Here is a 26,995-nt window from a genome sequence, read left to right as displayed (position 1 = left end):
CCATTGGTGAAGTAATTAAATTTGAAGATATTCAAAAATCGTGATGAGGGATACATCTTGGAAAGAGAGGTAAGTGAGAGCAGGGACGGATTTGAAAACACACCTGTCCATTTCAAATTGAAGACCTTGCCTCACTGCCAGCCTTTGCTCATCAGTCAGCACAGGCTGATGTGTGAAGAGGACTTGGTGCAGGCAGCCTTGAGCAGCAGAGTAGTGAATGGTCAAATTGACGACTTGTACGAGGGAAGTCAGGCAAGAATCCATTGAAATGATCAAGTCCAGAGGTAACAAATGCCAAGATGATGATTTTATTTGTAATGGACTTAGAAAGGAGACGAATCAGATGATCTTTATCTGAGTGTGGCCTGGTTGTGGTTGACTTAAGCAATTTTAAATAACTCTTGAAAACATCGAACACTTGCGTTCTTAGAGTGACAGGCAGTACAAATCATTCAGCAACAAAATGGTGCAGGTAGGAAGTAAGTAGGATGTTGCCAGTGGAGCCCACAACCAAAGTTCACCATCTGAGGATAAAGAGGAAGCCATTTAAGACTGAGATGAGAATACATTTATTTCCCCCCCCTTATCCCTCAGGATTTATCTTCTGACAATAACCTCAAAACCTCTACTGCGACCATATCTGCTTGATCTCCTGGCCCCCTACAGTAACCGAACATCAAGATGTCCATTGCAGTGACCAAAAACCTTGTGGCTTGCCATGTATTTCTACACTGTACCCCAGATTAGCTTTATCAATGGAACAACTGGCAGCACCTGCTCCAACAGTAATGCATCTCTATTGTAAGAGATCTAAGCATTGCATTCCAGCTTTTGTCGAGAGCCATTGAAGAGGTTACCCCTTCATGCTGAAGTATCTCGACAATAAACTGCATGGTTAGTGTTGGCTGGGCACTGCAGCTGCAATTAATTGGCAAATTGCTTAGATTTCACTCAGCAGACCAGCAATCTCTGCTCTTGGTTTTGGCGGATATCCAATTATGTACTCTAAAAATTCAGAAGAGAAGTCACAGAATTAAAAAAATATATGTATATTTAAATAAGCTTGGCACGCAGGGAAGAAACCAATATGTCTTCATGAATGAATGTAAAAGACAATACTGTAAGGTGTAGAACAGAATTATTGTTAAATCAACAGAAAACTAAAATAAATCAACTACGCAGAGAAAAAGGAGTTGGAAAAGTAATTGCTGCTCCAATTCTGTTTTGATAAGTAAACAGTTCTTTCAGAAAGCTCTAGTAATATCAAGGTGCTGGGATCTTCCAAGTCATGGGAAAATGTCAAATTGAACCAAAGTTTCCTTTAATAGGAGAGAAAGCTAAGGTGAATTGAGTAAAAAGTTCTATTTAAGGAAACATTGTTAAGCCAAAGATGATGAGAGATGAAGACTTGCAACAATGTCAGAATTCATGCTGGAATTGGTCAACTTTCAATGGTCTGTAACTTGTTTAAAAACTAGTCCACTCCACAAGACATTTTAAGTCAAGGCCAAATGTCAGCAAGGAATATCTATCGTAAAACTTCTGTGTGATATTCCTGCGTTTTTAATAGTTTGAGTTAAGAAATTCATCAGTTCGAAACTGTTGAGGAAAATATTAAAGAGTGGCTTATTTGCCATTCACACCCATGTGTATTTTCTCTTAGCCTTCTGAAGTGCTTGAATTTACCGAATTTTTGCCATGCTATAACTATCAGATAATGTTACGATGCCCCATGTTGTTCCTACTTTGCAATCATAACAGTGAATAAATAGGTTCAAGCCTGTTTTGAAATTTCATGTGTAATGCAATGTCTTTTCATGAAGATTTATCTGTGTCACATATTGTTTTGTTCATTAGGAAGGAACATTGTTTTGACACTAACTTATACGTTGATGATTTTATCAGTTGTTTGCACGTTCATCTGACACGGATGAGGTGAATCATAGCTATTTATAAAGGAGAAATTAATATTTTCTGCAATTACTTACCATCTATTATTTATAGGTTAATTAGATTAGTTTAAAATACTTACATCATTCTGCTACAAATTGAAACCAATGTTGCTTGAAGAAATAAATCACAAACCAGAAATCACCTGAGAATCAATGAGAATCACCTGGAAAATAAATGAATGAATGAATGTAGAAATAAATATTTGGGAAAATTTTTCACTGTCAAGCAAATCCAAATGTGAGGTACACAAAAAAGCTGGAGAAACTCAGCGGGTGCAGCAGCATCCATGGAGCGAAGGAAAAACTTCCTTCGCTCCATAGATGCTGCTGCACCCGCTGAGTTTCTCCAGCTTTTTTGTGTACCTTCGATTTTCCAGCATCTGCAGTTCCTTCTTGAACAAATCCAAATGTGACTTCACATTAGTATTACTCTTAATGATATATTAATGAAGAGTGTCCCTCTGATAGTGTATTTCAAGACCACAACTGCATTTGCTGGTCAAATCTGTTGGCATTTCCTTAAGTTCAGCATTTCACAGCCTTTACTTGTTCCTTTTTGCTTTCTCTCTCCACCAAGTAGAGAACTTAATCAACAGCTCATTAACACAGAAACCCGGGCCTCACCATATCAGATATATTCCCTTTGTCCTAACTATCCTTCCCCTATCTTCTCTGCAACTTGATGCCAATTTATTTTCTCAATGTTTCAATTCTGGAGAAAGTCTTCAATCAAGAGTCAAGAGTTTCATTGTCAAATGTACCCACAATAGAAGAATGAAACAATTTGCTCGGTCCGTCAAGGCTGACTGGTTCTCCCAGTTGCTAACCATTTTAACTCCATTTCCCAATCCCACACAGGCCTTTCTGTCCTGGGTCTCCTCTATTCCAGGTCACATGCAATGTGAAGGAACAACACCTCATATTCTGCCTGGGTAGCTTACAAGCCAGCGGTATGAACGTTGAATTTAACAAATTTAGGTAACCTCCAGCTAACCCCCTTTCCTCTGTGCCCAACCTGGAGTCCCACTTATTTCTCCCCTCCTTACTTCTCCCTCCCCTTCCTGCTACTTTCCAACCCCTGACTTCACAATCAACACATCTTCAAATCTGTTTTATCTCTGGCCTTGTTCCAACCATCTGATATTCTTAATCTTGATCTGATCAATGAGGTAAAGAAACTCCTATAACACTAGCCGAGATAATTGTTTTTCTATCATTCCAGTCAACCTTCCACTCCCCACCATTGCTAAAAAGCTGGTTCTTCTGCAGATTTACATCCGTTCCTAATTTGATTGTATTTCCCAATCTATTTGTGTTACAAATAATTGATGTGAGCTTTTGGTTTCACCTGTTTGCATTTGAACCTGAGGCAAACATTTTGTGTCAAATTTACTGTACAATATGCAATCACTCTTTCTAATAGGTTTTGACACCCTCGCAGAAAGCCATACTCAGTATTTATCAAAATAATGTATCATTTGCACCAAGTACCACATTATGAAGATGTGTTCAGTTCTTGAGTGGACATTGAGTACGTGAAATGACACAAGTGCCTAGAAATCTGTCCCTGGTTGGTCACACTATTGGGCATCCAATCTATTTGTATTACAAATAATTGGTGTGAGCTTTAGGATCACATTCTTCTCTGCTTCTTCAATTTATTATACTCTGCCTCCAAATTGTGACACTATTGACTTCAGAAGAGTGCAATATGCTATGAAAGAATTTTCAGGCAAATAAAATAAAAATTGAAAATATTAGAAATATTTGAGGTCAAGCAGCTTTGGAGAGAAACATTGTAAATGTTACTTTAGCATTCATCATGAGAGTTAAATATAGAAATCAGACATGTTTTAAGTTGCAGTGAAGTAGCAGGAGAGGAGAGAACAAAGAAAATGTCTGTGATGGTGTATGAACACGAGCGACTGAATGACACAAGTGCTGGTGGTAAAGGGTGGGAGTGAGGAGTTAAGAGTTATTAATCACTGAAAATCTGTCTGGAGGAGATTTGAATATAAGAAGATCAATGTAAACAACAGATGTGGAACTGGAAATACAACTGAATAATCAAAACCCTGCAGATGCTGGAAATACAAAATAAAAGCCTATGTTGAAAATACTCATTAGGGCAGGTAACTTCTCCAGAGACAGAAATAGATTTAATGCTGGAAATTGATGATTATTCATCTAAATAGTATTGATGCACACTGAGAAAACTGGTCTGAAATTGTTCAATAGTCTTTGGGACTATTATATCTGCCAAGTTGGATGATGATATGCTGTTCCTCAAACATACCGTGGGCTTTGTTGGAACAATGTTGGAGGCCAAAGATACAGAGGTGAGTGTGGAAATGGAATGGAAAATAAAAGTGATGGAAACTCAGGAACATCCATGCAGACTCTATCATTTTTTAAATTTCATTCCATGTGGCAAAGAGCGCTCAGAAATTGACAAAGTGTCTTCACATTGGGGTGAAAATTGCAATTAAACTTCGGACCAGTGTTTCAGACAGTAGTGAGCAGATATGAGTATTCTTGACAATTGTTTCTGTTTAGGAAAGCTAATAGAAGTACAATGTGTTACTGAGGGTTGTGCTGGTAATTGGGTGAAGTGATAAACTAAGCCCTCCTTGTGATTTGTCTCAGTACCTCGTGCCTTTTAACCTGATTGGGAGCTTGGGATTTCCAGGAAATGTGTTTCATTTTCGCATGTTACAGAAATATAATAATCTAAGTGTCTTGGGGTGTTTAAACATTGGTTGTTATATTCTGTTTAATTATTAATTTGTGAACTCTTTCTGTCTGGTTTAACCAGATTGGGTCCCCATAATTGGCATGCCATGGGGGACAACATGTTCATGGATCTATTCCCTCGAGAACAAGCAAACAGGTGTATTAGGAGAAAAGTGTTCATTTTCTGTCAAAATATGTGGCTGAGTGACGCTGCTGGTTAGTTAGAGAACTGCAGCATAAAATGAGACATGGTACAGTTTTTCCACTAACTCAAATATCACAACAGTGTAGAAAATACAAATAAAAGTGTGATCTCCTTACATTCAGATTGTACTCTGTTGGAGCCATATTCTCAAAAGCCAAGCATGTTAATGTTTAAATTTATTCAGACAAAATCATCAGGCATGCAGTAACCAGGTTGAAGCCTAGCAAGGTTGTATTGACTTAATGATGCTGGGTTGTTACTGGGTCTTTCTTCCCTCAAGCACTTTCTACCAGAGTAAATCACATCATAAGTGTCTGTCTGAGAACTTGGCATTGGGGGTGGGCTGTGAGTGGAAGGACATTTGTTCTTGGCTTAGTTAAGTCGAGGTCTTGCTCGAGTACAAATCCTTTTAAGTCTGTACTTGAGAATAGCTGTGCACAAATGAGAGATCACCAGTGGGTATGAACACAGGAGGTTGTGCTTAGCACATTCTTGGCATTGAATTTCTTGTTTCCATATTTGAATATCCAGTTCCGTGGCTGCCGCCAGTTTGGTATTCCGAAAAACGCAAGGAATCATGGGATTTTTCAAAGGTCATTCGAGAATTTAAAAAAGTGAATGGGGTGCCTGGTAGCGGGGGAGAGCGGGGTGTAACAGAGAGGGAGAGGGGGTAGATGCGAGTGGGAGACAGGGAGAGAGGTGGGGGAGAGAGGTTTCAGTTAGACAGACAACCACTGGTGAAGCCATGGCTCGTTGCTTTTAGGAGAGTCGAGAAAATGTCCTCAATCGAGAGAATGCAACTTAAGAACCCCCTCGTCTCGACCGCGCTGGAGATTTCCATGGGCGCAAGGAACAAATGACCTAAAGTTTGCATTGAGTGAACTGAGTGTTCTTACCCACCTCGTCGTACACTGGCGTTTTGTGAGAGTGGTTGTATCCCGGGATGGAGGAGTCAGCGGCTGACAGGTAAGCGGTCCGCGGTAACTGGTGCCTCTCCGCTCGCCGCTGGAAGAACCTCTACTCCCCGGGTCGGGCGCTGCCTCCTCAACCCCGCTGCTCGGCGGTGGCCGGCTAGGATTCCAGAGCATCACCGATGCCTCACATCAGCTCCTCATCCCCCGCCACCTGTCTGGATAATGTGACCGACATTGGTTGAAGTGAAGATGGGATCCAACCACTCTCACAAAATGCCAGTGTATGATAAACTTTATGTCATTTGTTCCTTGCGCCCGTGGAAAGCCCCGATCCCATCCATTCCAACCATGGCGCAAAAGTCTAATGTGTAGAAAGTCTGAAGGAGGGTCTTCTATCCAAAGGTCCGCGGAACGGGAGTGTCGGCCCAGGCCCGCAGCCAACGAGGACGGGAGGCGCTGGCCCCAGCTCGACTGCCAGGACCGCCGCAGCGGGATCAGGCCGAGCTCGAGCCGGCGCCCCCCTCTCCTCCGCCCACCGCTTCCGAACGGGATCCTCAGGAGGGGACGGGGACAGCCCAGCGGCGGCTGGATAGGGACGAGACGCAGGTCTGCACCCATGCAACGGCATGGCTGCCGCGAGTGTTTAGCCCGAGCGACCTATGACCTGTGCATGCGCAGTCGGAATACCGAACTAGCTTATTGTCTGATAACAATATCATTGGAGGCAATGGGAAAACGCTACGGTTCTGGCAGGTTCAGTGCAGTGGATCAACAGTAAGCATGTTATACTGTAATTACAAACATAACTGAGACTGCAAATAGAAAGAAGTGTAGGAAAACCAGGTAAAAGCATCTATATAATTAAAAATCTCATCTTGACCACTTCCTGTCTGTGCTGTATATTGATTTTAGAAAAAACGCTACTATATATCGCTATGATTTTTGGCCATCTTACTCACAGTCCTCTCCGCTGAGCCGGCCCCGAGGACTTTCCCCATCGATGAAAAATAAAAAGGTTATGAGTGTTTAAAAAACCTTGAGATCCTCTCACCTGTCAATCACCGCAATGAAGGTAACTCCCCTTCCGGGAGGGGGGGGGGGGGGGGGGGAAGGACTATAAAACTGCAAGATCGTTAGGGAGAGGCCACGACTCTCATTCTAAGCTGTGAATCAACTGAACTGTGAGTCTGCAATGTACTTGCAATAAATGATTTGTTAGCCCTTAATGACAATGCCATGTGTTGCTTGGCCTGCTGCCCTGCCTGTGCTTGAAACTGCAATGCTTTATTAGGTCCGACTGTGTTTGGAAGAAATAAATGCTTTATTAGGTCCGACTGTGTTTGGTTCAAAAGTTCCGCTCATTTCGTGACTTCCGCTTAGTGGACAGGTTACGCTGATTGTGTAATTTACGGTGAGTGCAGAGGTCGCGCTGATTGCGTAATTTCCGGTACGTGCAGAGGTCACGCTGATTGCGGAAGTGCCGCTGACTGCGGAAGCCCCAAAGTGGAGAGGCCGCGCTCAGCTGTGTGAGTATTCAAGAAAGTTTAGTGCCATATATATGGTGTATGAGTCAGTGAGCGTGTGTGTGTTTGTGAGTGTGAGTGTGTGTGTGAGTGTATGTGTGTGCGTGTGTGTGTGTGTGTGTGTGTGAGTGGTCTCAGTGACTGAGCTGCCAGCCCAAGAATCCATTCGGCCCACAATGTCCATACTAGCCCTCTGGAAACCAGTCCCTTCGGCCCACAACACCATGCTAGCGCTCCAGAAAGCCGTGCCCCCCCCCACTGGCCAGCATTATTGGAATTGGTGGAGAGGTGGAATATTGCGTTGGGGGCACAGCCCTCCCGTGTGAAGTTGGGACCCAACGGGTCCCACTTGGTCTAGTAGTCCCTAAATCAATCACAACTAACAAACAGAACTGCTTCTAGTCAGGCTTAGCTGGTGGCAGAGAGTGTCGGAATCAGAAGTTAAAGTTCCATTCCTGAGCCTAAATCATGAAAAAAAACATCTAGGTTCAATTATTGATTTAAAAATGTGATAATTTGAGTGAGGTTGCACGAAAAGGCTTGTGTAATAAAGTTAGATTATTTTTTGCAGATCAAACCTGTTTCAGCTCTTTTTATGGTTCCTTATCGTCATTATGGGTATGGATTCAAATTGATCCACAATGGGAGTATTGAAAGTCTCAAATTATGATATTTTCTGCTATGTATGTAGAAATGTATACATATCATTGTGAAGTAACATAATGATGGCTGTGAGAAATTATCATCTTGATTTACCAGCTGAGGGACTGAACATGTTTTTAAGAATTTCTTAGAATTTTGGCAGCACTTCCATCATCCCTGTTTATTTGTGTATTTTGTTTTTCATCATCATTCTTGAACAAAGCCTAAAATAATCATCGTCCTCCAAACTACTTTAAATAAGTCTCAATGGAAATTGGAGGTATGTATGCCAGGAATCTATTGCTTCAATCTTGTATCTCTCTCTTGGAGTTATTTGATTTCAGCATAGTTATATGAAGGAAATACCTGACTTGCTCTGTCCAGTTGGAGTTTTGCCAAGTAATGGAGTTTTCTACATATATGGCATGAAATCAGTGCATCAGCATTTATGCGAGCTGATTTGGAGCTGTGTTACTTTTTCTGCCAACGAATAGTAAGATTAAATGAGAACTTACCAGTTTGAAGTTTGATCTGTATTTTATGAGGAGTTACGATGAGGGATTACGTGAAGAACCCGCTCAGCACGCATGCGCGGCATACTTCAAAGCAGCGGTGTGGAATCACAGATAGACACAGTTATTGAAGTAAACATAGTAAAGACAAGGAGACATCAGTTTATGAATTTGACCCATATTATTGAGGGTGGGAGCGGAGGGCACGTAATCCCTCATCGTAACTCCTCATAAAATACAGATCAAACTTCAAACTGGTAAGTTCTCGTTTAATCTTACTATTTTACTTCGGAGTCACGTGAGTGATTCCGTGAAGATTTCAAAGCTCTGTGATTTCAAACCGTGTAACAGTTATTACTACATCACTGCCGAAGTCTTTGAGGGAGGAAGTGTGTTATCGTACCAACCAATGAATCTGTTTGTAGAAAAACACAATGGTATTTTTTAACAATAACAACAAAGAAATTAAATTGCTCCCCTGGGCTTAAATTAAATATTTGCAGTCTGTAAAATCTTTCCTGCAAATAAAACAGGTTTTGCCAACGGCTTATTATAAAATTTCTGAACGGTCTTTCCCCCCACCATCCTGCTGTAGCCAGGATGTGGTTTATAGGCACGTCCATTCTTTTAGCCGTCGACGTGGATGCTGCCCTGGTGGAATGAAATTTGTACATGTTAGTTTTTATCCCAGCAGCTTTTAGCACCTGCTTGAGCCATCTCGAAATGGCTCGTCACCCGACCATAAGGTTTTTTATGACTGACCCACAAGGCTTTTCATCTCCCTCGAGTATTTTGGTTGTGTCTATGTAGGATAGTAGGGTCATGGCACATAACCGTGTTTCTGACGGGTAAGCCCGGAATTCCACGACTGGATTAGGTGTTCCTGGTCTGCTCTGTTTGATCATTCCCTGGATAACGACAGAGATCTGGTCTGGAGCTGTGAGCATAGTGTCCAGTCGCAATAGGTGTAGTGACTGGACCCTCTGTGCAGATACAAGTGCCATCAACATTAGTGTTTTGAGCATAGATGGTTCCAGGTTGAGGGATCCGGCTGGTGGCCATCCCCTTAGGTATGTCAGGACCACACTGACATCCCATATATGGGTGTACCTTGGTCTAGGGGGTTAGAGTTGTAAATACCCTTCATTAGTTTGACCACCAGTTGGTGGGACCCCATGGCCTGTTGTCCTGGAGCTGGTTTTAAATAGACAGGCAGGGCAATTCTAGCTGTGTTGATGGCTCTGTAGCTGAGTCCTTCATCGTGGTGAAGGTTCGCCAGGAATTCCAGTACGTTGGTAACTGTGGCGGTTGAGTAGGTGGTCCCTGTATCCAAGCAGTACTTCTCCCATTTTTTGATGCTGGACAAGTGCTGTTTTTTAGTGGATGTTCGGAGGGATGCTGACATGGTGTCGACGGTTTGTTATGATAACCCCAGTCCCAGAAGCGGTTTGTGCAGAATCTGCAACCCAGGAGTTTGATTTTTTCATGGCACGGGTGGCTTGTGCCCGACACTGGGTGTTAATAACTCTGGGTCACTGGGGAATACCATCGGAGTTTCAACAACCATGTCATGGAGTATTGGGAACCATGGCTGTGTAGGCCAGTCGGGTACTATCAAAATACCTGAAACAGAGTCCATTTGTACTGTGCGTAGTCCCCGACTGATGAGGCAGAAGGGAGGAAATGCATAGAAGAAGAATTTCCCCCAATCCAGCGCGAATGCATCTACCGCTGCTGCCTCAGGGTCTGGTTCCCAAGCGACATACATAGGTACCTGGTGATTTAGCCTTGATGCAAATAAATCAATATCTGGTGTGCCATATTGCTTGATAACTTTTGTGAAATTTTTTTGGGGGGTTTTTAACATCCATTCGATGTTGTCATTAAATTTACGTGACCTGGTGTCTGCCACTGTATTTAGCTTACCTGGCAGGTAAGTTACTGATAGCGAAATATGTCTTTGGACACACCATTGCCAAATTGTGTTGACCAACTTGTCGCATGATACCGATTTTATGCCGCCCATATGGTTAATGTAGGCCACCACCGTAGTATTATCTATTTATAACCGTACATGCAAGTGATGCATATTTATGCATATGCTTTTAAACCATAAGTCACCCAACATCTCTAGATAATTAATGCCGATTAATTATAAGTGTAAGTGGTAACGATGATTCTGGGTTAGTCCATCTACTACTTGTGCTGGATATAGAGTTAGTTGCTCCCCAGCCTTGAGCATTGTCGTCTGTTTGGATAACTGACGTAGGGTTAGTGATGATAATAGGCTGAAAACTATATCAAACGTTTTTTGCCCACCACTGTAGTTCTGATATTACTTCAGTGGGTAACTTCATGAAATGATCATAATGACCTGTATGTCGTTTTTGGTACAAAGGTCCGAATTATGTAGCTGGAAATGCTGCTACCATTTTCCCAACTACTCTGTTACTTGTCGAGTAGTTGGTAGTTTGTTGACCATTAAATTGTTGCATGATTGTGCCAATTCAACTATTTTGTCTCTTGGCAATGTTACAGTCACGTAGACTGAATTAATTGTGAAGCCCAAGTAGTCCATGATAGTGGATGGCTTCAACATAGATTTATCTGGATGTAAGACAACCCCAGGGTTTCGAATAACTGTTTGGTAGCTGAACAGCTAACATAGTCAATTTCATGGTCTTGCCTACCATTTAGGATATCATCAAGATATGCGATGACAATATGTTTTGTCTTCTGAATATTGCCAGAGCTGGTTTTAGTGTCTTGGTGACACTCTTGGCTGATGTGAACCCATTGGGTAACGCTTTAAACTGCCATAGCTGCCCCATCCAGGTAAACCTGCGATGATCCTTGTGAATGGTACTAAATAGTAAACATCTTTAAGATGAATACTTGCCATGAAGTATCCTTTGTAATTTAGTTGTTTGGCAGTAACAACCGGTTCCATTTTGAAATGCATATACTTAACAAACATATTTAGTGAAGTTAAGTCAATGATGATGCGACATCCACCATCTTTTTTGGGTTTAGTAAATATATTTGATACGAATTGCAAGGGTTCAGGGTTTCCCATGATACCCTTTGTAATTATTCTCACCAGTTCAGCTTGTCCCTCTTGTTTCTTTAACGGAGAGGGGGAAAATACCCTCGGGGGTGAATGTTGACCTGGTGGCAATTTTTCTAGTATGAACTGTATTTGTATTCACTAATGCCATTGAGTATATACTGATCACTCGTGATAGACTCCCATGTGTTAGTATTACTCTATATACTGGTAGGAACCAGACCCACCTACCTCCATGGTTATGGGTATTCTTCTGTTTCCTGCCGGTCCAACGAGTGTTGCACGTCGTCTGACGTGGCGGTGACGTTGGGGGGTGGCACATTTTCCATGGGGTCCGCTCTGGGCCCTGGTCTAAAGAAGACTTTCGGTGATAGAATGCGGACCCCGAGCTTTCATCAGTCCGATATGGTAGACGTTGACTGATGGACGCGATGGGGTGGTGCTGCGTAGGAATTACTGGTTTTGGTTTGCTCGTCCCGGCCCTGCCCTCATGAGCCGAAGGTTTTGTAAAACCTCTTGCATGTCCTTCATATGCTTTGTGAGGTTTTTGCCAAAGAGCAGTGGGTCTGGCTCAGTGGCTGGGGTATGCACAACCCCGCAATGTAGGATTTATGGCAGGTCTTATGACTTGTTTTACGAAGGTTGTGGTCATCTCCGTATTTGTCCATGGAACGAGGAGAAACGATGTGATGGCTGACGTCAGGCTTTTAACGGCCTCCTGTACGTGGGGTTGCCACGTAGCTGTCCACCACACCTAGCAGCTCTTCCTGTTCCTGCACCCCTTGCATACTCCCGAGATCTTCAGCCATTGCCCCTGTTCTTGACCAGCCCAGTCCTGGTCACCAAAGCTATCCTCTGGAAAGGAGGAAGCAATGGACAGTGCACAAGGCACTGTGGAGGGAGTGCCTGACCCCCCTCTGCGAGAGCGCCCCTCCTGGGGTGCACCTCACTGGAGCTCCTGCTCCAAGAGCCGCTCCATGCGGCTCAGGCGGCTGTCTCTCCCCCACCTGGGTGGAGAGACGTCCCCGTCCGATAAGTCGGAGCCACCGGCCGGACGCCTCTTCCGTGGCGGTACTTCCAGCCCGCTGCTTAGGCACTAGCGGGCTGGGCTCGGCACGGTGTCGGGATAGCGGAGCGCCGGGTAAGCGGTCCTACCGCCTTGATGCTGCCCCCCAGATGGACGCTCCTCCGTGGAGTCGAGCGGGGGACAGGTTTGTTCTAGAGCCTTTCTTCTCTGCCGGACAGCAGAAGGCTCCCTGTGAAAGAAAACCCGACGTCAGCTTACCTGACAGTCCGTTCTTTCACCTCCATAGCGGGAGCGCCTGACTCCCACTGTGCCTCTGTTGCTCTGCTGGACGTAATGCCGCGCATGCGTGCTGAGCGGGTTCTTCACGGAATCACTCACGTGACTCCAAAGTAAAATTCATCAGATAGTCACTTCCTTATCTTCATTTATATTTTATGCCCATCCACACATAAATTATGTTACAGAAACTCATTATATTAAAAATTATTGTTATCTTTTTAAGTTACTCATCTAAAACTTAATCCTCAGGCTCTTAGAAGGCAATTTAATTTTCACAGTAATTGCACCTCTTTGATATAAATATTTTTTGCAAATGTCTAAGGCAGTTGTAAATCACGGTGGAACAGGAAAGCACTGTTATTTCTATTAATTAATGCAATATTGTTGTTTTTAACTTGTGTAGAAATAAATGTAATCTAATTTGCTAAAGCATTTTAATTCTCAGTGAAGCCTGTTTTTAACATAAAGGACGAAGTTAAATTAAATAGATTTACATTTATATCGTATCTTTACTGTCTTTAGGACATTCTGCAGTTATTCACAATGTAATTACTCATAATGGAGGCAGTTAGAACAGCCAGTTTTGAAATAGGGTCACATTTTATTGGTGTTACCCAGGGGATACATATTGGGCAAGGCACAGAGGCTTCTTTGATTATCTTTGAATTTGAATCTTCTGTACATCTAGCACTGACGTTCTCTTTGTAATGTCTGCTTGGAGAGTTGGCATAGACTTCATGGGTCTGTCTAATTGTGTCCAATATCGTAAGGAAATGTGAAAAATGTACATCTCACCTGAATTATAATACTTATGACAATGCAACATTGGATTATATTGAAGTGTGTGCTTGGATTTCAAATCCCTGGAATAAAGCATGAACATCGAGTTCTGCTAACCACTAAGCAGAGATGAATATTTAAAATTCATTGTAAACCCAATGTTGCAACATTTATCCAAAAGGAAAATACTGCAGATGCCTTGCATATCACCTCTGTTCAGCCTGCAAACTTGATGTCAAGTTTTCAACTGCCTGCCACTTTAATTTTCCATCCTTCTCCTACCCCTGATTATTGTGTTTGGTCTCTTGCACTGTTCTGCTGAAGCCCAGTATAATCTTGAAGAACCGCAGGTCACCTTCCAATTTATAGCTTTGTGGACTCAATGTTGAATTCACCAGTTCTGATAATCTGTCATCCCCACTTTATATCTCATATTTCCAACATATAGAGGGTTTTTTCCCCTTCTGGTTGATTGCCATTAATATTCAACCTCCTATTTAGCCATCTTTTTGCCCCATCTTTCATTGTTCACTCATGCATTTACATTGATTTATCACTTCTGCTATCATCACCTGCTGTTTAATCTCTCCTTCCTTTCACCCTCTCATAAACTTTACTCTTGTTCTCGTTGCTCCAACATCTATTTTTCTGCGACAAGAAACTTACTTTATTATCTCTGCCTTTTTAATTTAGATGAAATTGATATTAGCATTTTCAACTTAAATATTCCTGCTCATTTGGAAATCTAGATTGAATAATCAGATTTAGGTCCTCTCAAAAATATAACCACTTTAACCAATATTCTTTACTGCAGTGATTTTCTTTTAAAATATGAGGATGAAAAACATTGAATCACAGAATAAATGTAAAATATGAAGAACTCAGATTAAATTCAGATTAGTTAATTGTTGGATATACCAGGGTTCAATGAAATTCCTTGTTTACATGAAGCTCACAGAGTAAATAGGATTGATAGAGTAACAAAACAATAAGTGCAAACGCAGCAGAATCTTGCAAGAAGGTCGTGGAACTCCAGAGGAAAATCACTTTGTAAATGCAACCTATCAAACTACATCACAATTAATGTAAGCAATCTAAATAGTTTGCAATTTGATATGGCACATTTCTTTTTATGTTTGAGAGATGAGATGAGGAACAAGTAAATAAAGCAAATTTTCAGTGCTTTGTTTTGTATACTTCGGGAGCACCTTCTTGAGAGCATTCATTTTCTTTTAATTCCACTCAATTCAGTTTTGTAATTACACTGCGCAGACTATTATTTACCAATTGATTATAATGAGATCTGAACATCTTGAACTGTGAATACCTTTTTGCCGTTAAAACGTTTAATCGTTTTCTTACCCAGACGTTCCTTTGCTTACTTCAAGTAACCCCTGAATTCCCTCTCTCTCCATCCCTCCCCTACCCAAATCGCACTAGCTTCTTGTCCTCACCTAGCAAACAGCTAACAATGGCCTGTTTATTTTATCATTGTTACTTTTTTGCATATCTATCATTCATTTATTCTATATCTCTCTACATTTTTGTCTATATCTCTCGCGTTTCCCTTTCCCCTGAACCCCAGTCTGAAGAAAGACCTGAAACATTACCCATTCTATCTATCCAGAGATGCTGCCTATCCTGCTGAGTTACTCCAGCATTTTGTGTCTATGTTCCATTGCACCCTGGGACAAATAAAGTGGAAAGTTTACTATTTTAAACCCCAACCATATCAAAATTTAGCTGGACCACCATTACAAAAAATACCCTGTTTGGGTAGGATTTATCCTGAGTTACTGAAAAAGAACAATTGAATTAGCAAAGGTTCCAATGTATTCTTCTCATTCCTTGGATTTTTAGAAGACTAAAAGCTTGCAAGCATTAGAAATTTGTTCTAAAAAGGGAAAGGGCTGGATCATACTGGCAGAGGCCTTTCAGTCAAGGGATATATATGTGAAATCGTTTACACTCAAAATTACTTAGTAATTGGAAAATTGTTGCCTAATAAATTAAGTCAACCAAAATTTGTTAAAATAAAGCATGCATGGCTACCTTGATTGAATTCTTTAATTAAGTTATGGGGATAGTTGATGAGAGACTGTTGTTAAAAGGACCATTTAATAGGTGTTTAATAAAGTATCAAATAATCGACTTTTAGAAAAACAGAAACAAAACTGGTAAAGGGAAAACAGTCCAAGAGAAGTAGTGGCCAATAGACTGTGGGCCGAGGTGCTTTGTCGTTTCATTTCGTGACCCAAATCACGTATCTACCTGAATTTATGACATATTGTGCAAAAATATTATAGAAATCATACCTGAAACTCGTCAAGACCAAATCCTGCACATATTTTTAAAATATGGGAAAAACCTCCAATTTTCCAAGTAGTAATTGTCCAATCAATGCACGTTTGACATTGCGTCGGACGCCAATTGACCAATCACGCGCTTTGTTTCATGGCAGCTAGGCAACGAGCACTCTGGGATCGTGGTTGCCTCCTAATTACATCAAAACAATAGCAAGGTTTTGAAGGAATGAAGGTTATGCTAACCTTGCTGATAATTTTGTTTTGCAATTGAATTATCTTTGTAAAGTTATGATGTGAACTGTAAAATAAAAGTGATAAATGAAAACGTAGAGCTAAGGTTAAGATTAGAGTCGGTCGCTCAGTCGGTCAGTCAGTCCGTTGGTCGGTCGGTCGGTCGGTCGGGCAGTTGGTAGGCCGGTGAGTGCTGCGAAGGGTCGGTCGGGCTGTCGGCCGGCTGTTGCAGCGAGCGTGCAGGTGGACTGATGAGGCCGGCGCTACGGGGGGACTGAAGGCGGCCCGGGCGGCGTGCAGGTCAGTGCTGCTCCCCACCATCATCAGCATGATGATCCAGAACGGCATGCTGGCCGAGGTGAACTCGCTGAAGCCCGCAGCCGGTCCCAAAGCGGCTCCAGCTCCAGCCGTGGGCAGCCCTGGAAGGGGGGCGAGTTAGGGTTAGGGTTAGGCATTTTCCTCTCAGTAGAAGATGCCTTCGCCTTCCCACAGCCTGGCACTGCCCCTATCCCACTATGGCCGTGACCCCCACTCTGCCCACTGGCAATCAGTGGGGTTCAGTAAACGAGGGAACGCACAGGATCTGCCCCCACCCATTAATTAGGCGGGTTCAGGAGCCGGTGAAACCCGGGACCTCTGCGGCAGTCTCACTCAACATCCACACACACCGCAGCACGGAATTAGGCTCCCATAGAGAAATATGAGCATTGCGCACTAGATAGCGCTTATCTTTTCAATCTAATTTTATAATTCCTTCTCATTTATATTTTATCTAAATCTGTGCCAAATTTCAAGTAGATACCAGTCATGGGTCACAAAAGTTAAATTCTAGACACATTTTCGATGCTCGGCCCACAGCCTACATGGGGAACAGAAAATGCCAGTCAAGCAACATCTTTGCACAGAAATCAATTGATATTTCGGGGTCAGCAACCCTTCCCCAGGACAGATACTTGGAGCTGAGCAGAGGGCACAGGCTCAGAATAGAAGGACTCACCTTTAAAAAGGTGATGAGTTGGAATTTCTTTCACCAGAGGGTGGTGAATGTATGGAATTCATTGCCACAGACGGCTGTGGAGGCCAAGTCTGGGCATTTTCAAAGCGGAGATTGATAGGTGTTTGCTTGGTAAGGGTGTCAAAGGTTACGTGGAGAAGGCAGAAGATTGGGGTTGAGAGGAAAAGAGAGATCAGCCCTGATTGAATGGCAAAGTAGACTTAATGGACCAAATTGCCTAATTCTGCTCCTATGACCAATTAACATGAAATTTGTACGAGAGACACATGTTTCATCTCCCTCTGACAGCCCCATTTATACTTTTGGTATACCCTGTCAGGGATATTCCATTTCTTCTATCCACCCCACCTCTCATTCTGTACAACTAAAACAAACTTGTTTTCTCTCTCTCTATCAGTTATGACACTCTTGAACTTAAACCATTAACTAACTCCTTCTCCTGACCTGCTGAGTGTTTCCAACATTTTCTTGTTAAATTTCAAATTTCCTGCTCCCACAGTTATATATTTGCAATTTTAAATCACAGTCACCCTTTCTTACTGACACAATTGGTTGAATAGCCTACTGCGGTGGAACTTTTCACAATTTTATTTTGCTTCCCTCCTCGTGGTTTAAAGAAAATTAAATCAGCACTTACCAGAGATAATTTTTGGCGCCTTGCAGTCTGTATGGTTCAGTGGTGATTTAGAGATGTTCTTTTTTGTCATTGTTGCTGATCTTGTAACAATGTGGAAACACTAGATTGTGCATTTGCCATGGGGGCTAGTGCAAACCAATGAATAATAAGTTTGTTTAGCACTCTATACAATTATCTTTTCCACAATATTTAATGAAAAAGAAAACTGGGTAAAATGCAGAATAGGTTTCTAATTTATGAAATTGTGTTATTTCCCAAAGCACGTTCATGGAGGTAAATGTGTGAAGAGTAAGGAATGAAGATTAGATTAGTTTATGTCATATACACCATGGTACAATGACATTTGCATGAAGTTCATAGAATGTGATAAATTCAATAAATACAACGATGAGTGAAAGCACAGCAGAATAAGGCAAGATTGTCGGGCATACTGAACGAGTACAAAACAAACTAATGTGGAATAATGGCAGAACCGAACAAGATAGAGTGATGAAGAGGAAGAATACGTAGCTCCACCACTGGGAAGGGAGTGTGAGAGAGGTGATTGGTTCATGAGTCTAATCGCCATTTAAAGCTTTCTTCTCGTTTTCCTTTTTTTCTTCCATTTAATAAGTTTGAATTGGACAATTAGTCTGTACTGCTTTGCTAATTCACAATGAGAATCAATCCGGGGATATGTATAATTAACGGCCTGTCCCACTTGGGCGACATTTGCGAGTCATTTACGCCACAGCCTAAAAACAGGTTGGTGCGTCATGATGCGCGCGTGACGCATGGTGAGGCTTGGTCACGCATGCAGTGACGTGCGGTAACGTGCGGTGCTTCCCTGTTGCCCCAGGATTTTGGAATATTCAAAATCCTGGGGCGACATTTTGGTGTCTCATCATGTCGTGCGCCCTGTCACACGCTGACGTATGCTGTCCTGTGGGTGACGCCCGGTTAGGGTTAGGATTAGGGACCACAGATGGGGTGTAAAATATTCTTACTTCAATGCATGGATTTTAAACATCAATATATTAAAATTAATACAGTAAAATCAATTTGTTCCGTTTTATATATAGATGTAATGGTCCGCTTCCAGATCCGATCACCGTCTCTTTTCACAGGGATGGATTCAGTGAGTGTAGACTGAACTCCCCTCTCCCCTCTTCCCCCCTCCCGCCCCATCCCTCCTTCTCCACTCCTCCCTACCCTTCTCCCCTCCCATCTCCCCCTTTCTTCCCTTCCCCCTCTTCCTCCCTTTTCCCTGCTCCACTCTTTTTCCCCTTATCCACTACCCCCCCTCCCCTCACATCCCCTTCTTCCTCTCTCCCTCCCTTATTTATAGATGTATTGGTCCGCATCCAGATATGATCACAAGGAATGGATTTAGTGGGTGTGGACTGAACTCCCCTCTCCCCCATCCCTCCTTCTCCTCTCCCCCCTAACCTTCTCCCCTCCCCTCTCTCCCCACTTCTTCCCTTCCTCCCTCCCTCTCCACTCCTCCCTACCCCCTCTTCCTCCCTTCTCCCCGCTCTACTCGTCTCCCCCTTATCCACTACCCCCTCCCCTCACATCCCCTTCTCCCTCCCATCTCCACCCCCCCCCACTTTCCCCAAAGCCCCCCCCCCCCAATTTATGGACCCAACCTGCGACCAGCGATCTCCCACACACTATCCCACACACGCTAAGGACAATTTATACAAACCTGTGCACCTTTGGAGTGCGGGAGGAAACCCAAACCCTAGCCCTAACCCTAGCTTCTGCCTGCTCCTCATGGGAACTAAACTGTTGGCCACGAGTTGTTAGTGGGATCTAGCTGTCACAGGCTGCGTCCACAAATGGGGGGCGTCCCCCTCTCCTCCCTTCTCCCCGCTACACTCTTCTCCCCCTTAACCACTACCCTTCCCCTCACATCCCCTTCTCCCCCTCTCCCTCTCTTCTCCCATTCTCCAATCTCACCTCCCCCCCCCCCCACTTTCCCCGATGCCCCCCATTTGTGGACCCAGCCTGTGACAGCTAGATCCCACTAATAGTACTGCACAAAGGCCACATCATCTGTTTTAGTAACATTGACTATGGGATAAATGTAGACTTTGGGAACAACACCCCCCACCTCTCCGCCCCCTCGCCTTGCTTCAAAATGTGTGGTGGGTATTTAGACCCAGTGGCCGGAGCAGGTGGGTGGCACTGGTACATTGACAACATTGCCTGTACCCAGTTGAAAAGCCCGCTGCCTCTGGGGGTTTGGAGAGACCATTGGAAGAGAGATCTGCCTCTGGGACAACTTGTGACAAACACTTGAGTTCCCATGAGGAGCAGGCAGAACATTGGGGGTTTGAGTCCAACTCCTGGGGCCCCTGGGTCACATTTACTTCAGAGATACAGTGCCCTTCGGCCCACCGAGTCCGCACCGACCAGTGATCCCCCGCACACTATCCCACACACGCTAGGGACAATTTATCCTTATACATAGAAAATAGGTGCAGGAGGAGGCCATTCGGCCCTTCGAGCCAGCACCAAGCCTATCAACCTGGAGTTAGGGTTACGGTTAGGACTAGGGTTAGGGTTAGGGCTAGGGCTGGGGTTAGGGTTTGGGTTTCCTCCCACACTCCAAAGGCGCACAGGTTTGTATAAATTGTCCCTAGCGTGTGTGGGATAGTGTGCGCGGGATCGCTGGTCGCAGGCTGTGTCAACAAATGGGGGGGGGGTCGGGGAAAGTGGGGGAAGGGGGGTGGAGATGGGAGGGAGAAGGGGATGTGAGGGGAGGGGGTAGTGGATAAGGGGGAGACGAGTAGAGCGGGGAGAAGGGAGGAAGAGGGGGTAGGGAGGAGTGGAGAGGGAGGAAGGGAAGAAGTGGGGAGAGAGGGGAGGGGAGAAGGTTAGGGGGGAGAGGAGAAGGAGGGATGGGGGAGAGGGGAGTTCAGTCCACACCCACTAAATCCATTCCTGGTGATCATATCTGGATGTGGACCAATACATCTATAAATAAAACTGAACAACTCAGACATCTTCTCATTTGCCCAATTGATTTTATTGTATTAAATTTAATATATTAATGTTTAAAATCCATGCATTGAAGGAAGAATATTTTACATCCCCGACCCTAACCGGGCGTCACCCGCATGACAGCATACGTCAGCGTGTATGTCGTGCAACTTGGCGGTTTTACGGGCGTCAGTCACTGACGCTCCGCAGTCGCCCAAATGTTGCCCAAGTGGAACAGGCCCTTTACTGATGCTTCTCCCATCAACTTTACTACTAGATTGCTTTACAAGTCTCTATTCCCCCCCCCCTCTATTGGCAGCTAATGTATGTTTAAGAAATAGATCAGTGTTAATATTTTAGAAGCAAATATCAGTATGCCATGCATGAAATAATTTACAAATTTTAATGAGTTCAAAATAAAATAATATTTTGTATTGAAAACCTATCTCATTTTATGGGTTACTTTTAGAACAAACGTCAGCCTAATGTAAACATTGATTTTAATAACCTCTGAAAGATATTGATAAATTACTCATGGATTTGTTCTAAATTCAATACTTGGGTATGAAAAATGAATGTGCTGTATATAGATTCATATTCAAAACTGGATTCTTGCCGAAAGCAAAGATTTTTAATTTTGTTTTTCATTTTATAAAAAATAGTTGGTTGTATTTTGATGTCTCTGCAATATATGAATTTTTCACCATCAGCCCTTTATTTTTACCACAAAGTGTCATACTCGTACACGGTGACCACAGAGGGGGACAACAGATCGTTGTTCCCCGATATTGACGTGTGTTGCTCTTTCATTGGTTCTCAGGACCTGAAAAATTGTGGATTTATTTAAGCCATCCAGATCTGCATCCAAGTGTTTAGATGCATTATATTTGCTTGCATTGCCAAAGAAAACCTGTAGCATGGAATTACAATTCTATGGCCGTGTTTTCTTCTTCCATTGCATTAAGAATCCTGGGAACCAACATGAGATTAACTTGTGAGCTTAATTCGGCACCAGTGGTACACTATTGAAACATTGAGAAAATTAGTTACAGATTGAAAGGCAATTAATAGTTCACATGAATTATTTTTGCTCTTTCTGTAAATAATGGCAGTGAAACTATATTCTAGGAAGAGGGAAAAACTGGCAACTACACTTAAAAAGTGTGTATACTACAGGTGCACAACCTTTTATCCGAAAGCCTTGGGACCAGACACTTTTCGTAATTCGGAATTTTTCGGCTTTGGGATTGGAAGATTTTTAGCGTAGATTTTAACGGCTGGCTCAGTGGTAGAGTGCTCGGCTCATATCCGCAAGGTCGCGAGTTTGCGCCTCGATCCCGGCAGTTACTCGACCGCGAGTTTGAGTCTTCAATGTAGTTTTTTCTTGCAGAATAGGAGAAAATAGGGAGGGTTAGGCTGGGATCATTCTCTGCGAGATGATCTTAGTGCGGGAGACAAATGTAGGAGAGGTGTACTGACTGTGTGGGCAGAACTTTGGAAGTGATTGCCCACCATTCTCAAAAGCCGCTGGGTCTCCCTGTCCCTCCAACTCCAGAGGAATCCGCTCCCCGATGGGCCGCTACGGCGACAAGTGGCAGTTCGCCCACAGCCCGAGCTGCTCAACCCCAAGAACAAGACGTACCTTGCACACCATCAGCTTCTGCCCCTACGGGGAGCGTGTTCCTCTGGAGTTGGAGCGGGGCTGGGATGGAGGTGCTGATCTCGGATCTCCGTGCTTGCAGTGGGCCTGGGGGTCGGTGTCCCGATGAGGGGGCGCAGCTCGGGCTGTGGGCGAACTGCCACTTGTCGCCGTAGTGGCCCATCGGGGAGCGGCTTCTGGTGGTCCTGACGTCTCTCAGCTCCTGTCCAGGGGGGTGGCCGGAGACGTCAGGACCAACAGGAACCCGCTCCCCGATGGGCCGCTACAGCGACAAGTGGCAGTTCGCCCACAGCCCGAGCTGCGCCCCCTCATCCGCAACCCGGGTTCCTGTGGAGTTGGAGCGGGGCTGGGCTAGAGTTGCTGCTGGCTGTGAGTCTCTGGGATCTCCGTGCTTGCAGTCGGTGTCCCGTTGGTCCTGACGTCTCCGGCCACCCCCCTGGACTGGAGCTGAGACTGGGAACTGGTACCGCCCTTGCCCCCTCCCTCTGCAACTGCAAACAACCCCACAGCTCCCAGTCTCAGCTCCTGTACAGGGGGGTGGCCGGAGACGTCACAGCCCGAGCTGCGCCCCCTCATCCGCAACCCCAAGAACAAGACGTACCTTGCACACCTACGAAGAGTGTGTTCCTCTGGAGTTGGAACGGGGCTGGGCTGCTGCTGGCTGTGGGTCTCTGGAATCTCCGTGCTTGCAGTGGGCCTGGGGGTCGGTGTCCCGTTGGTCCTGACGTCTCCGGTGACTGGCACTGACCTGCTGGCATCGCCGACGTGAAGACAGTGCAAAGCCCCCGCAATGGGCGGGGAGCTGGAGAGGGGAGGGAAGGGGTCACACACATGGCCGGGAAGCAGAGGGGTGTAGGTGGGGTAAAACTGAAGGGAGCGACAATCTGCTGCTGCCTGCCCGCTGAGTTAAAAAGTTCCCACGCAAGACTCACGATACACTGTGTATCATGAGTCTACCGTGGGAACTTTTTAACTCAGCGGGCAGGCAGCAGCAGATTGTCAATTATTAACCCTCCCGCGCAATATACCCTCACCTTCTCTTTTATGAATGGGGATTTAGTTCCCCTTTCTTCGAGGACCGACCGGAGGTTCCGCTGTCACCTCTGCGGGCCGCCCTCGGTGAACGTCTTAAAGGACCTTTCTTCAAGGACCGAAAAAATGTCCGCTATTCGGAGCTTTTCGTTATTTGGATGTTCGGATAAAAGGTTGTGCACCTGTAATTCATTTGGAACCATTTGAGCAATCTATATTGGTGTGTTTCTCACATCTTGCCTTTTCCAGGCATCTGGGAATAAAATAATGTAAGCCTTGCATGCATTTAACAAATTATTTATTTGTATTGGTCATGTTATTTTGCACAGAATGTTTGCTGTGTATCCCATTTGGTTAAAACGTTAGCTTAAGTAGATATCTATCGATGAGCGAAAATTCACGTTGACTGTCCAGAGAATCTGAATTGTGCTGCATAAATTAAGCATGCCTTGTAGTTAAAGTTCTTCTGGCACTGTTCAAGTTAATGATGAAAATAAATATCCTGAGAACATTGTTTTCTAAGAAATGGACTAACATAAAATAAGTTTAAAATTATGTATTCCCTTGATGTATTGGCAAAGTCTGCTTGCTCATTCATTCTACTTTAAAAATACATTGATTGAAAAATGGTGTTGCGGTTAGATTAGAAATGACTTATTGGTACTGTGGAATTTGTCAAAATTATCCATTGTTATTTTGCGTTCAGGCAAGCAACATGCCTCTATTTCCAATTCAGTCCTTGCTAAAATTATATTTTCCTGAGTATTTTTACAAAATATGGAAAGCATGTTGTTGGGAATGTTCCAGTTGTGAAATAGATTGTCAGACAGAAACATCCTTATTTGCATGATTCCTGTATTGGGCCCAGCCTTGCTGACTCCTTATGGAGGTTTTAATTGGGAATGCCAATATCCAATGAAATCCCTGACTTGCGTCCCTGCTCTGCCTAGCTAGGAGTTAACGTTTAGATTTTGGTTTGCAAATCTGAATAGTTCATTGAATATTTACATTCCCATTTGAAACCTCAATAAGTAGCCGGCAAGGCTGAGCTCAAAGAAGGAATCATACAAATATAGACGCTTTCTTTCTGAGTTCTTTCACAACTGAAACATTCTTAATAACAGGTTTTACATTTTTATAAAAATTACTTTGGAAAAAATAATTTTAGCATGGACTGAACTGGAAATAGGGTCAAGGTGCTAGTTTGTCTGCAAGGGGTAATTTTGACAAATTCCACAGTTACTCCTCATCTGAGTGCAACGGCACTTTTCCGTTTATGTGTTTTGAAAGGAGAATTGATGAGCCGCAGACTCTGGTGAATGTCAAAATGTATTCCAGGAGTAGAGCTTAGTGTAGCTGTGGAAATGTCTTTCAGGTCTGATCTAAGATGCCAATGATTTTAATGTGGATTTTCGGGAATAATTTGGGAGGCGAAGCAGAAGGTACATTACATTAAGTTTGTTTTTGAGATCAATACATAGCTGGCAAGGCGAGCATTTATTTCTCTTAAGAAGGTGGTGGCGAACCGGGGCCTTAAACCACTTCAGCCTGTCTGGGCAGGGTTCAGAGGGCTCTGGGCCAAATGCAGGAAAATGGGACTAGCTCAATATACCCACTTAGTCCGCATGCAGAAAGCGGGGTTAAGGGTCTGTTTCCATGTTGTATAGTTCCAGCTGTGGTGAAGCCACTCGCATAATGCTCATGGGAAGGGAATTCCAAGATTTTTAACGCAGCGACAATGAAGAATTAGCAACATATTTCCCAATCAAGGTGGTCTGTTACTTTGAGGGAAATATGCAAGATAGTGATGTTCCCATGCATTTTCTGACGTCTTTCTTTGAGAACTACTATCACAGTAGCCTTGAAAAGTAATGCAATTTGTACCTGGTGACTCCATTTTGATGTTGGAGACTGATCCCATTGAATGTCAAGAGTAGTGATTACATTCTCTCTTATTGGAGATGACCGTAGCCTGTCATTTTGTGAGGAGAATGTTACTTTTCACTCCATGCCTGAATGTTGCCAAGGTCTTGTACAGGTGCACAACCTTTTATCCGAAAGCCTTGGGACCAGACACTTTTCGTAATTCGGAATTTGTCGGTCTTCGGAATGGAAATTTTTTAGCGTAGATTTTAACGGCTGGCTCAGTGGTAGAATGCTCGGCTCATATCCGCAAGGTCGCGAGTTTGCGCCTTGATCCCGGCAGTTCCTCGGTCGCGAGTTTGAAACTTCAATGTAGTTTTTTCCTGCAGAATAAATGTCTGTATGAAATGCAGTGTGTTGAATGAATTCCTGAATTTGTAAATGTGACCGCAGCATTGAATCACCTCTCGCACTCATGTCACCCTAGCGGGGCTACATGCCCTTAGGCGGCCTAAGGCGACATTTTCACACTCTTATATCCGTGTGCAGCAGAGGCGACGTGCGTTTGGCGCCAAACGTGAGCTTTGGTGAGCAGACGACATCCTGGAAAAAATGTCCGGTTTCTTCCAGGTAGGCGATATACCCTCCCGGGCAATATACCCTCCACTTCTCTTTTATGAAGGGGATTTAGTTCCCCTTTCTTCCAGGACCGACCGGAGGTTCCGCTGTCACCTCTGCGGGCCGCCCTCGGTGAACGTCCTGTCTCCCTGTCCCTGGGATAGCAGGGGGCGATCAAACAGCACAATACCCCCCTCCCCCTCCAACTCCAGAGGAATCCAATCCCCGATGGGCCGCTACGGCGACAAGTGGCAGTTCGCCAACAGCCCGAGCTGCGCGACCCCAAGAACAAGACGTCCCTTGCACACCATCAGCTTCTGCCCATACGGGGAGCGTGTTCCTCTGGAGTTGGAGCGGGGCTGGGCTGGAGTTGCTGATCTGGGATCTCCGTGCTTGCAGTGGGCCTGGGGGTCGGTGTCCCGATGAGGGGGGCGCAGCTCGGGCTGTGGGCGAACTGCCACTTGTCGCCGTAGCGGCCCATCGGGGAGCGGCTTCTGGTGGTCCTGATGTCTCCGGCCAGTTTGCAGTTTTCCTCTGGAGTTGGAACGGGGCTGGGCTGCTGCTGGCTGTGGGTCTCTGGGATCTCCGTGCTTGCAGTGGGCCTGGGGGTCGGTGTCCCGTTGGTCCTGACGTCTCCGGTGACTGTCACTGACCTGCTAGCATCGCCAACATGAAGACAGTGCAAAGCCCCCGCGGCGGTGCAATGGGCGGGGAGCTGGAGAGGGGAGGGAAGGGGTCACACACATGGCCGGGAAGCAGAGGGGTGTAGGTGGGGTGAAACTGAAGGGAGCGACAATCTGCTGCTGCTGCCTGCCTGCTGAGTTAAAATGTTCCCACGCAAGACTCACGATACACTGTGTATCGTGCTACCGTGGGAACTTTTTTAACTCAGCGGGCAGGCAGCAGCATATTGTCAATTATTAACCCTCCCGCGCAATATACCCTCACCTTCTCTTTTATGAATGGGGATTTAGTTCCCCTTTCTTCGAGGACCGACCGGAGGTTCCGCTGTCACCTCTGCGGGCCGCCCTC

At 44.4% G+C, this 26,995-nt stretch overlaps 1 protein-coding gene across 2 annotated transcripts in view; it reads left to right on the top strand.

Annotated features, from left to right (window-relative positions):
• Positions 1-26,995, top strand: part of sdk1 (sidekick cell adhesion molecule 1) — a 577,103-nt gene that overhangs the window by 238,067 nt on the left and 312,041 nt on the right. The window lies entirely within an intron of this gene.

The sequence above is a fragment of the Amblyraja radiata genome, chromosome 22 (genome assembly GCF_010909765.2).
Source record: "Amblyraja radiata isolate CabotCenter1 chromosome 22, sAmbRad1.1.pri, whole genome shotgun sequence".
NCBI lineage: Eukaryota > Metazoa > Chordata > Chondrichthyes > Rajiformes > Rajidae > Amblyraja > Amblyraja radiata.
This window is presented reverse-complemented; position numbering and strand designations above follow the sequence as displayed.